Consider the following 12,322-nt stretch of genomic DNA (forward strand, 5'->3'; position numbering starts at 1 on the left):
CCTGCCAGGTCCAGATTTATTGCCAATAGAACATGCATGGGACTATGTGGGACAGCAACTTCGATAGCCTACGAGTTTGCACCATCAAGAGGCTCAGTTATAGCAAATGTGGACCAACATGCCATACAGAACCTGTATGCCTTCATGCCCGCCCACTAATGGTGGCCCAACAGACTACTAGAGCCTCCATTCAAGTGTTCAGTTTTCCATAATAAATTATATTTTTGCCTTGATATTGTAATCTCTTACTTATATCCTTGTTACAATCACACATAACAAGTTTTTTTTTCGATTCTGACACCTTCTAGGTGCTTGATTTTTTTTTTTTGACAATGAGTATATAATATTAGGAGATAAAGAAATCTCACCAGAGGGGGTTTAGCAAAAATGGTTGCTGGGTCCATGCCCAGGTTTGGAAAGGACAGATAGTCTCTATGTACTGTGCTTAACATCAGAGATGGAGATAACCTAGATACATATAGGATATACAGCTATAGCAATCATTACTGGTACATGTATCAGGCCAGCTTCCATAATTTGCATGTACAGTTTAGTAATGTGAAAAAAGATAGAACATGCTTTACTTTCCTGCGCATTTGTGAACTAAATTTCTTCATATAAGTCAATAGGCATTCACAAATGCGCGTGCAATACGAGATGTGTGAAACACTGCGTAACTGTGCTGGGAAAAGAACACATCTGGAACTAATTAGCTATTTAAATAAAAAGAAGCCGAATATGCACCACCTGATAAACTGCGGGGCAGGCTAAATCACCATATTCCCTACTAGCATGCAGAAAGCCAGATTGCAATATGAAGGAGCTAAATTTTCAGTGCAGACCAATGTGCAGCCACTCAACCCAACCCAAGATTGGGGGAGGGGGACTGCAGATAACATAGTTCGCACAAATTTCAATCTGGCTTTCTGTATGCTACTAGGGAATAGGGTGATTGAGCCTGCCTTGCAGTATCAAGTAATGCATATTTGGCTTCTTTTTATGTGAGTTATGCATTTGTACATTTTTTATCTCTCCTCTGATTTTATTTAGCTATTAGTGAGATAGTATAGGTTCTGACAGATGCGTGGTGGCCTTGCCACGTCCCGTTAGCTTACGTATTTTGGCCAAAATGCAAACTAACACCCGCATTTATCAGTGTTTTTTTGCATGCACTGTGCTATAGCGGGGGAAGCCCAGGATGTCATGCCAGTGTAGCACACTGTGGCGATACAGGGCAATCCACTGCTTTAGTAGGGGTTGTATTCCTGTATGATGTGTTGTACTTATATATGGCTGGCATCCTTGGTATCAGTTCATATGTGCAGACTATGTTTGTTAGCAGTCACCTCTCCCCTAATCTTGGGTTGGGTTGAGTGGCTGCACATTGATTTGCACTGAACATTTAGCTCCTTCATATTGCAATCTGGCTTCCTGCATGCTATTAGGTGATATGGTGATTGAGCCTTTCCTGCAGTGTCATGTGATGCATATTTGGCTTCCTTTTCTGTGAGTTATGTGCTTGGTAATAAAATTCAACTGCTAGAACACTTTTTTCTTTATCAAACATGCACCCCTTACTAGCCTGGTAGAGATGGTGCCCTAAGCAGACACCCACATCTACCTACCCATCATCTCAGCCCTGAATCATGGTCTTGATTTCGCCCTCCCCTATTGTAGATTGCTGGGCTACCTGACATCTGTAGCAGAGGAGGCAGCTGCAACACAGACAGGCATAGAGAAAAATTGGGTGGTACGAAACAATCTGCCCCTTTGCCCTCTGGCCCAGACTGGGGCACTAGCAAAGTTAGCAGCTGTATCAGCATTCTGCAGATGCTGATACAAGTGACAGCTGACCTCACCCGGGGATTCAAGGTGCTGGGCTATAGGTCTGGGGCATGTGCCGCATATCTCCAGTGCTAGTGACACCCCTGTCAGAGACCAAATAAAAAAGAGGTCTGAACTGTATTTTTTCAATTGTTCTGGACAATAAATACTGAAACATATACAATATCGTGAATTTGTAGTCAAATGTAGCCTTGAGGTTAGAATAATAGATGTATATACAGAAATTGTGCAGTAAATTTAGCCATAACTGGGTTATGCTGGCCATAGCTGTTGGCCAAACTCTTGCTCACCTGATAAGTATTTCTTTTGACACTTGACTTGGTTGAGCATGCCTGCCTTTTCACTGAGCAAAGGAGAGTAAACTGCTGCCAGACATCTCTGGTGGTCACTTATTTCCCTTGAAAACAAAGAATCGGGCATGTTGTCCTCCTACACCATCATCTGTCAGTGGGTAGTTGGCACACCCCCATATACATAAGACAGTTGGGCACCCCCATCAAAAGTTGTGGGCTTGGCTGACTCTGCTAGTAGGCTTCCATCCACATCTGCTGATCATGTTCAAGATACTGAAACAGAGGGAAGATCTCTGAAACAGTTGAAGCACATAATTTATTTAACTTATCTTATAAAATGAAATGTGTATTTCATGTGTATTTATATGATTGAAAAGTGGATTTCCAGGAAACCGTTAAGAACAAGACTCTTCATTACAAGGAATTGTTGGCTAGGTACAGTATGTGCTGCTTTAACATGATAATGCCCCGCCACAAATTGCTCTTGAAATGTAGAATATCTTGGACAGTTTGGAGTGCAGTATTTTCAGTATTCCGCCTACAGCTCTGTCATGGCACCATCTGCTTTCAGTCTTTTTTCCAGAGCTGAAGAACTACGTACCTTTGAGGCTTAGGTTTCCATTCTGTTGACAATGTCAAAAAGAACTACAAAAATAGTATGTGAGCAAGATAAATCTTTTTACCAGCAGGGATTTGATTTCCTGGTCTACTGCTTAGACAAGTGTTTCAACAAGGAAGGAGTTTATGCTGGAAAATAGAAAAGATACAGTATGTGTTTACATCAGTTGAGTAAGCAATTCAATGCACCTTGATTACTTTAAAACTAAACAGCAGGATACTTTCCTTGTTGACTTCCCCTCATAAATGACATATACCATACAGCATATTGGCAAATTACGAGAGTAAGTGTTGTGCATGCATCTATATTTCCAACAAAATAATGAGACAAGTGTTGTAAAGTGGAAATTGGATAACATCAGATACTTAGAATTAAGGCTTAATAAGAAACAACAGTGATTATAGCTGGCATCAACAAGAATATTGATTAAATATTTAATTTTAATATTAGAATACTGAGAATAAGAATAGATCCCATTCAAGTCAGTTTGGAAGCTGTCATCGTGCATCTTGTCATATATACTTTAGAAAAGATATATTCATAGTACTAGAGAAAGGGTGGGGAAAGACACAAGTCCATCCAGTTCAACCTGGTATCATGCAACGTTGATACAGAATGTGATTGTTCCCAGCAAGAGAAACCAAGTAATTTTGTAGATATGATACCTTTTAATGGCTAACAAAAATACATGCAGTTAGTGCAAGATTTCGAGCCTCTCATGTATATATATATATATATATATATATATATATATATATATATACACACACCTACTTATGACAAGGCACAGACATGGATGCTATCAATTTGCACTTAAAAGAATACTACAACAGGATGAGTAGAGACATAAATAAATATTTAAATAGTCCACTGGTAAAGATGTGAAGGTTTTATGGTCCCTGAATTAGTGTTAGGGGGTCACCAGGCCAGAGTCTTATCTGTGCTATAAATTTCTCGTACTTCCCAGTCATGCATGAATCCTCTTGAAGAATGTATCCCTCTGTTGAAACTGTAAAAAGTTGTTATAAATTTGTACTCCCAAATTCTTCTATGGCTTTGTGATTTGAAATCAGCTTTAAGTATAATAACTTTCATGTGTTCTTTGTTGTGTCCGTGACTAGAAAAATGCTTGGCCATGGGTAATTCTGTTTTTCTCTCTTTAATTGTGTGGTGTTGCAATCTCATCCTCGATGTCTAGTTTCTCTAACATAAAGGGCCCCAACAGGACATTTACTGCATCGGATCAGGTACACAACATTGGACGTAGAACATGTGAATGTCCCAGGGATCTTATAGTCCTGTTGATACAGAGAATGCAGACAATTGTCTTTATTTTAGAGAGAACACTTCCTAGTTCCAAACATGGCAATTGGAATAAATTTCTGGACCAGTTATACAACTTCATTAACCATGGATTGAATATTATGCCTTTTCAAAAAATTATCCTGACTACTTTTATATTAATTGAAATGTGATTTTAATTATACTTAATTTTACTTCTTTAAAATATTTCTAGGAGACTAGAACTTGCAATTGCTTGACCACTTGTGCAATATACCGCAATACTTTTATATTGCACTTTACAATGGCTTTGTTAGCTGGATTTTTAACCCCTTAATGACAAACCTTTTTACAAGCCTTTTTACGGAGCTTTATTCTGATGCATGTGCATTTCCACAGTACTGCATCCAAAGCCTGGCACTGGGGCTCAGCTGTATGAGAACAGCCAGACATCTGCTCTAACAACGAGAAGCATAGAAACCACTGTTCCCCGCATTTTAACTCTTTACAAGCCACAGTCCATGTGACCATTGCATGCAAAAGGCTGAGCGAGGGAGCGACTCCCTCTATCACTAATTAGATCCCCATGATGGGATTGTGGAGTTCCAATGAGATTGAGGATGGCCTCTGGGTCTGCTACCTATGGTGGTCTATGAGATACAGCCTTTGGCTGATCTTCACAGGACCGTATAATACACTGCAATACTAAAATATTGTAGTGTATTAAATAAACAATCAAAAGGCCTGAACTTCAAATTCCCTAATGAGATAAAAAGTAAATAAATAAATAACTTTGTATAACTTACCTCACGAAACACAGAACAGAAAGTTCTTATATTGATCACTAAATGTATCATAAAAAAATAAAACTCTTCGCACAAAATATATGCCTCACACTGTATTGTTAAGGGGAAAAAATGTTAGAAGTTTTTGACTTTGAATGTGTTGATAAAAAAAATTAAAAAAAAGATGTATTTTTTCTAAGTGTTAAAATGTTGCAAAGAGAATAGCTATAGAAATATGATATCAAAATAAACGTACTTACCCACAGAATTAATTTAACATATTATTTATACTGCATGGGGAACACTGTAAAAAAATAAATAAGAATTTCGAAATTGCAGATTTTGTTAATCTTGGCTCTAGAAAAAATGTAATAAAGAGTGATCAGAATGTTATATGTTCCCCAAAAATGGGATAAATGAAGACTGGAGTTCATGCTACAAAAAACAAGCCCCCGTAGAGATCCGTTGATAGAAGAATAAAAATATTATGGCATTTGTAATACGGCAACACACAGCAGAATCTATTTTAAAAAATGCTTTTGTTGTACAAAAGTAGCAAAACTTAAAGACAAACTGTATAAACTTGGTATCGTTGGAATCATGCTGACACAGAGAATAATGTTATTACATTATTTATTCTGCATGCCATAAAAATGAAATCCAAAAAACAAATGGCATAATCTCTTTTTATTCATAATCCCTCTAAAAAAATAATAAAAGTTATAAAATACATTATATGTACCATTAAAAAATAAAATTTGTGCCACAAAATCATAGCTCCCCTATGGCTATGCTCACAGAAAAATTAAAAAGTTATGGCTATAGTAATGCGATAATGAAAAAACATGGAAAATGGGTTGGTCATTAAGGCTTCGGTATTAAGTGGTTAAAGAGCCACTCCAGCAAAAAATAATTTTCCATCACTGGACTCCCTCGCCCGATTGTCTGTCACGTTCTGGATGTCTCCTATGCATGCTGCAGTCACTTCCATGCAGATGCCTCCTGTCTGATGCTTATCATGAACCATCTTGATGTTGAGATTTGCAAGTACTTTCTCTTTCACTATTCTGTGCCATCAATCCTATGATGCATCGGCACATCACATGAGCAGCTAGAGTCCTGTACTCAATACCCCATAATTTTTGGCATGTTTCTACACCTTGATTGGAGTCACCGGTTGTAAACTCAGTTGATTGGACATAATTTTTAAATACACACCCCTGTCTATATAAGGTCGCACAGCTTACAATGTATATCAAGTCATAAGTAGGAAAGAATTGACTGTAGAGACAGGATTGTGTAGAGGCACACATCCTGAGAAGGCTACAAAAAAAACCTACTGCACTGAAAGTTCCCAAGAGCACAATGGCCTCCATTATTCTTAACTGGACTTTTCCTAGAGCTGCTGATCCGTCAAACTACCTAATCGGGGAAGATGGGCCTTGATAAGAGAGGTGACTAAGAGCCCAATGGTCACTTACTTTTTATGAGCTCGAAAGTTTCTGTGTGCAGATGGGAGAAACTTGCAGAAGGTCAACCATCACTGGAGCACTTCATCAATATAGGCTTTATGGCAGAATGGATAGAAAGGGGCAATTCCTCAGTAAAAAAACACATGAAAACCTGCCTAGAGTTTTCTAAAAAGCACCTAAAGGACTCTCAGACTGTGAGAAACAAGATATTATGGTCTGATGAAACAAAGATTGAACTTTTTGGCATCACTTCTTAGCATTATTTCTGGAGAAAACCAATCACTGCTCATCACCTGCCTAATACCATCCCTACAGTGAAGCATGGTGGTGGCAGCATTATGCTGTGGGGGTGTTTTTCAGCAGCTAGGACAAGGAGACTGGTTAGGTTTGATGGAAAGCTGAATGGAGCAAAATACAGAGATATTTTTAATGAAAACCTAATCCAGAGAACAAGGGACCTCAGACTGGGCAGAAGGTTCACTTTCCAACAAGACAATGACCCTAAGCACACAGCCAAGGCAACACAAGAGTGCCTTATGTACAACTCTGTAAATGTCCTTGAGTGGCCCAGCCAAAGCCCTGACTTGAACCGAATCGAACATCTCTGGAGAGATCTGAAAATGGCTGTCCACAGACAGACCCCATCCAACCTGACAGAGCTTGAGTGAATCTGCAGAGAAGAATGTCAGAAAATCCCCAAATCCAGGTGAGAAAACCTTGTGGCATCAAACCCAAGAAGACTTGAGGCAGTAAAAGCTGCCTAAGGTGCTTCAATTAAGTACAAAGTACAGGGTCTGAATATTTATGTCAATGCAAAATGTTAGTTTTTCATTTGTTTTTTAAATGTACAAAGAGGTCTAACATTCTGCTTTCACTTTGTCATTATGGGGTATTGAGTGCAGAATGATGGGGGGAAAACATAAAACTTGGTTGTATTTGCACAAGGCTGCACAATAATAAAATGTAAAGAAAGTGCAAGGGTCTGATGACTTTCCAAATGCATTGTATATAGTAGTAATAGGTACTAAAATAGGAATCCTAATCTTCATCCTTGATATACACCTGACTAGTAATTATTAGGAAATTATAGTACCAGTGTTTCTAGTGGCACCACACAGCTGTGCTACATTGTACATGCATTACGATCCTCATACATCACACACACAGCTCTACTATATCCATTCTGACCCCACACATTACACACACAACACATTACACGCACAGCTCTACCACTTGCCACACACAGCTGTAGTACAACCATCTTGATTCCTACATTTTACACACACAGCTCTACTACATCCATTCTGACCCCACACATTACACACAGCTCTATTACATGCCACATACAGCTGTAGTACATCTATCTTGATTCCCAGACATCACACACACAGCTCTACTACACCTATCTTGATTCCCACACATTATACACACAACACATTATGCACACAGCTCTACTACATGCATGCTCACCCAACACATCACACACACAGCACATTACACACACAGCTCTGCTACATTGCAAATCCATTTACATCCATCCTGACCCCACACATCACACACACAGCACATGACACACACAGCTCCACTATTCCACACATCACCAGACTCCTGGATACAGTGATCACCCCTGGCCATGTGATTCCTGACTCCACCCACACAGGTGATCACATGACAGTGACATCATCACAGGTCCTGGTGCCTGCTGTCAGTTTATCCAGTATACAGTACTTTCTACCAAACTGCACAATGGCTCCTCCCACAGCAGTGACATCATCACAGGTCCTTCAGCCCACCGGATCTCTTTTACCAAACTGCAAAATGGCTCCTCCCACAGCAGTGATGTCACCATAGGTATTTCAGCCCACTGGATCTCTGTGGTGGAAGTAGGTCAGTGTCTTCTGTCAGGATCGCTGAGTTGTGTCTAAGATAATAACAACTTAGTTGTATTCTCATTTTGTTATTTTTGTCCTCCCCTTTTCAAGAACCCTAACTGTGTTGTCCTTCTGTCGGTCAGGCTCTGTGCTTTATATATGTTGTAGGATCTCTGATGATGTCACCAGGGGCAGAGCGTTGATGCCACCAGGGGCGGAGTATGAGAAGCACTTACATACTAACTGACAACTGGTTGTTAGTAGTTTTATAGGCATATACTGTAGTTCTGTACAATAAGTCAATTGTTTCACACTAAATAATAACCATGGCATTTAAATAGTAGCTTGGCAGGAGCATTGTATTTATAGTGCCCTGGAGCACAGTCATGGTCTGATTTATTAAATTATCACTGCATTTCTCTTACTTGTCAAATTTTGTTTTCTTAAATGATGCATGTGGGTTAAGGAACACAATCCCTCCATTTAGATAGTACACTAGCGAAAGCAACATGAATTGGAGAATGCTAATAAACGTAATAGAATTAAATTGAAAATTAATGTAATTTATGTATATTAAAAAGGTTTATATACTTGTGACATAGTGGAATTCAATAGCTACCTGGGAGCAGCAAATTAGAAAGAACATACTTAAAGGGTTTTTTCAATCTTATAAAGTTATGGCGTATCACTATCTACCACAGCTTTATCACTAGCATATACCGCAGCTTTATGATTGTTGGGGTCTAACCTCTGGGATCCCCATCAATCTTGAGAATGAAGGGTATGTAGTGTTGCTTTAGCATGTGTCACCTTAATTACTTTCCTTTTACATAGTGGCTCTTCAACTCGATCTGCAGTTTTCTTCTTTCTCATGATTGCTGAAGGTCTAAGGGCTCTTTCACACGGGTGCATTGGCGTGCGCAAAATTTGATTTCAATGGGTTTGATCACATTTCCGCATTTTGCACATACATTTCTGCTGTGCAAAAAAAAACCTGCAGCGTGCTCAATTTTTTTGTGCATTTGCGCACCAAAGGTGGAGAAGGGGGGGGGGGAACGTTTGCAAATACAGCACAATACGCAAGGCGATGTGTAATTCAGCTGGAAAAAGAATACATTTGGAGTTAATTAGCCATTTCAATTGGTGTGTCTTGTTTGCCGTACGCAAATGAACATGCCCTGCAGGTGGAAAAAGGACACTAAAATACACCGATATGCACACAAAAAGCATGCTTTGTTCTGCAAAAACACAGCGGTGAGGTGTGCGCAATTGTGCATGCGCGCATGTGAAGGAGCCTTAAGCCTGGGTTCTCACATGCCGGATTCCTGGCGGAAATCTCACGGTTTGGCCGCACCGAAAAATCGCAAGATTTCCGCCGGGAGAAGCGCTGCTTCAAAACCCGTGGCACTTAGCTCCTCTATGGGAGCGCCGGCCGCAGCGGAAGAAGATAAAATGAACATGCTGCGGCCAGCGAATCCGCGCCGCAGCGCCGGCTTTGCCGCGGCAGATTCGCCGTCCCATGTGGATGAGATTTCTGAGAAATCTTGTCCACATGGCTGGCTAACCCCGGGATTAGCGGCCGCAGGCGGATTTGCCATGGCAAAATTACAGATGGAATTTCCGCTGCAAATCCGCCCCATGTGAACCCAGCCTAAGAGGTTGCATCTTCATTGATCATTAAAGTGATGGCATAGCCAATTCTGCACCAAAAGTGCTCCATTAAATTTGCACATGATTTTGGTACAGAAATAGCTGTGGATTTCACGGATTACATTGAAATGGATGAAATCCACAGTGAAAGTCCGAGGAATATTCTCAGCTGACAGAGCATGCAGCGGATTTGAAAATTGACAACACAACTACAATTCCCAGCTAATTTTTTTCTGCTGTGAGTGAATATGCTTTATTAAAACCCCATTCACTTATATTGTACTGTACTTGTACTTAGATGTAGAATTCTTTGTGGATTCTGCAACCAAAATTACGCAACTAGTGCTCTAAGTGTGAAACCAGCCCAAAACAAGAGAAAAAATATATAATGGTTACACCTGAGCTGTTGGTAAGCAAATACTGTAACTTGTAAGTGGAACCAGCTGAACCATCTGAATAGTCACCTATGCCTACTACATGATGCTAAAAGATGTGTCTTCGAGAAAGAAGATTAGTCTTTTACCACTGATCATCAAACTGGTAAAACTGAACAATTTGTATTATATTTAGAGGTGAACTGGACTTTCCTCATATTTTCCTGTTCTTGTAAGATGATTGAAAGGCCTTTTACATGGGCAGATGATTGAGAATGCATGTTCACTCAGTCATCTGCCCATGTAAAGATGCTGTCAATCACCCAACGAATGAGCAAACGCTTGTTCACTAGGTGATCACATCTTTCGTTTGGCATCAAAAATCATTGTTGACAGTAGTATTTTTCTGTGTAGATGGGGTATATGCTGCTGACTACAATGAAACAATACAGGGGAGAAATGATTGCAAGATTGAATGATCGTTCATCTCCTAATTCTATCTCAATCAGCTTGTGTGAAGCTCAGCCATTAGGCCTCATTCACTTGGGCGACAAAGTCACATGATTTTGTTACGTTGCTACAATGCTACAAATCGCATGTATGTGAAGCCCATGCTTTCTTATGGGTTACTTCACACATGCAATGTTTTGTAGCATGCAACATCCCGACACAAAAACTTTGCAGATTTCGCGATATGCATGCGACTCGTGAGGTTTTGTAGCCCATGTTTCCCTATGGATCCTTTCTCTCTGTTGCATCACACGAAAATGCGATTTTCGTGTGGTGTGATGCAACTTTGACAGTAGCAAATCCTACTGTCAAAGCGCTAAACTAAGCCATAGCTGCAGCAAAAAAAATTGAAAAAGTATACATAACCTTAGAAGCACGTCTTCTTCCCAGGTCCACGGCACTATTGTCCTTCATCTCTTCTGGCCAAAGATTGAAAAATCTCCGCCTCCTGGAAGCGCTGCCTCTGATTGGCTCATGCTTAGCCAATCATAGCCAGTGCTTGATGAACCAATCATAGGCATTCATCGAGAGCTGACTCTGATTGGCTAAGTGTCAGCCAATCACAGCCAGCGCTTCCAGTAGGCGGGGATTTTTTAATCCCCAGCCGGAAGAGGTGAAAAACAGTAACGGGGACTATGGAGAAGCTGCAGTGGAGCACCGGACAGCGCTTCTAAGGTAATGTATAATTTTTTAAAAAAAATTCTGCAGCTAGGGCTTATTTTCGAAGTAGGGCTTATATTTGAAGCCCACCTCCCTTGAAAATCTTCACATGTGGTGCTACAAAGTTGCGCAACTTTGGAACACCACTTGCGACTTTGCAGCGCTACAAAATTGCAGTATCACCGCAAGAAATGATGCCGTGTCCCCCTTGTGAACAGGTCCTTAACCAGCCCAGATCAAGCACTGGTTCTTTCACATACTTCGATGTGTTCTTGATGATGAGGGCTGATAAATGAGATTGGCGCTCATTAACATACCGAATCAGAATGTATGGGGGAAGGGCGAATAATCGTTAATACAATCATTCATCTCCCATACAGTTTCATCTCTATCAGCAGCACATTCCCCAGGAAAGATATGCTGTCGACAACAATGATTTTGTTCGACTGCACAAAACATCCAATGAGCTGACGAACAAATGTTTGCTCATTCGTTGGCTAATTGGGTGCATCTTCACTAGTTCCCACAAACATTCATGCCTGATCATTGGCCCATGTAAAAGGGTCTTAAGAAAGTGTGCTACATTGCATAAAAACTTTTAGACAATTTTACATTTAGAACTTTCATGTAAGGTATTATAAGACGCCATTGCTGACTCCACATATATGAAAACTTCCTATGCTTCTAAATGCTACTGTACGATAACATGTCTCCTGCCTCCTAACTCAAATGTGGAAAGTGTCATTTTAAAAGTCTTAAAGGGGTTGTCTCGCGGCGAAAGCGAAAAAAATTTTTTTTACTTACCCCCGCATTCTGCCCTGTTAAAAAGAAAGCATAGGTTAGTTTTTAAAAAGCACATTGCACTTACCTGCATCAGCGTTCTGCAGCTTCTTCTATTCTTCTTTTAAAGATGGCGCCGCTGGTCTTCTCCCACGGTGCACCGTGGATTTTCTTCTCCTTCC

This window comes from Eleutherodactylus coqui, chromosome 4, assembly GCF_035609145.1.
Source record: "Eleutherodactylus coqui strain aEleCoq1 chromosome 4, aEleCoq1.hap1, whole genome shotgun sequence".
Taxonomy (NCBI): domain Eukaryota; kingdom Metazoa; phylum Chordata; class Amphibia; order Anura; family Eleutherodactylidae; genus Eleutherodactylus; species Eleutherodactylus coqui.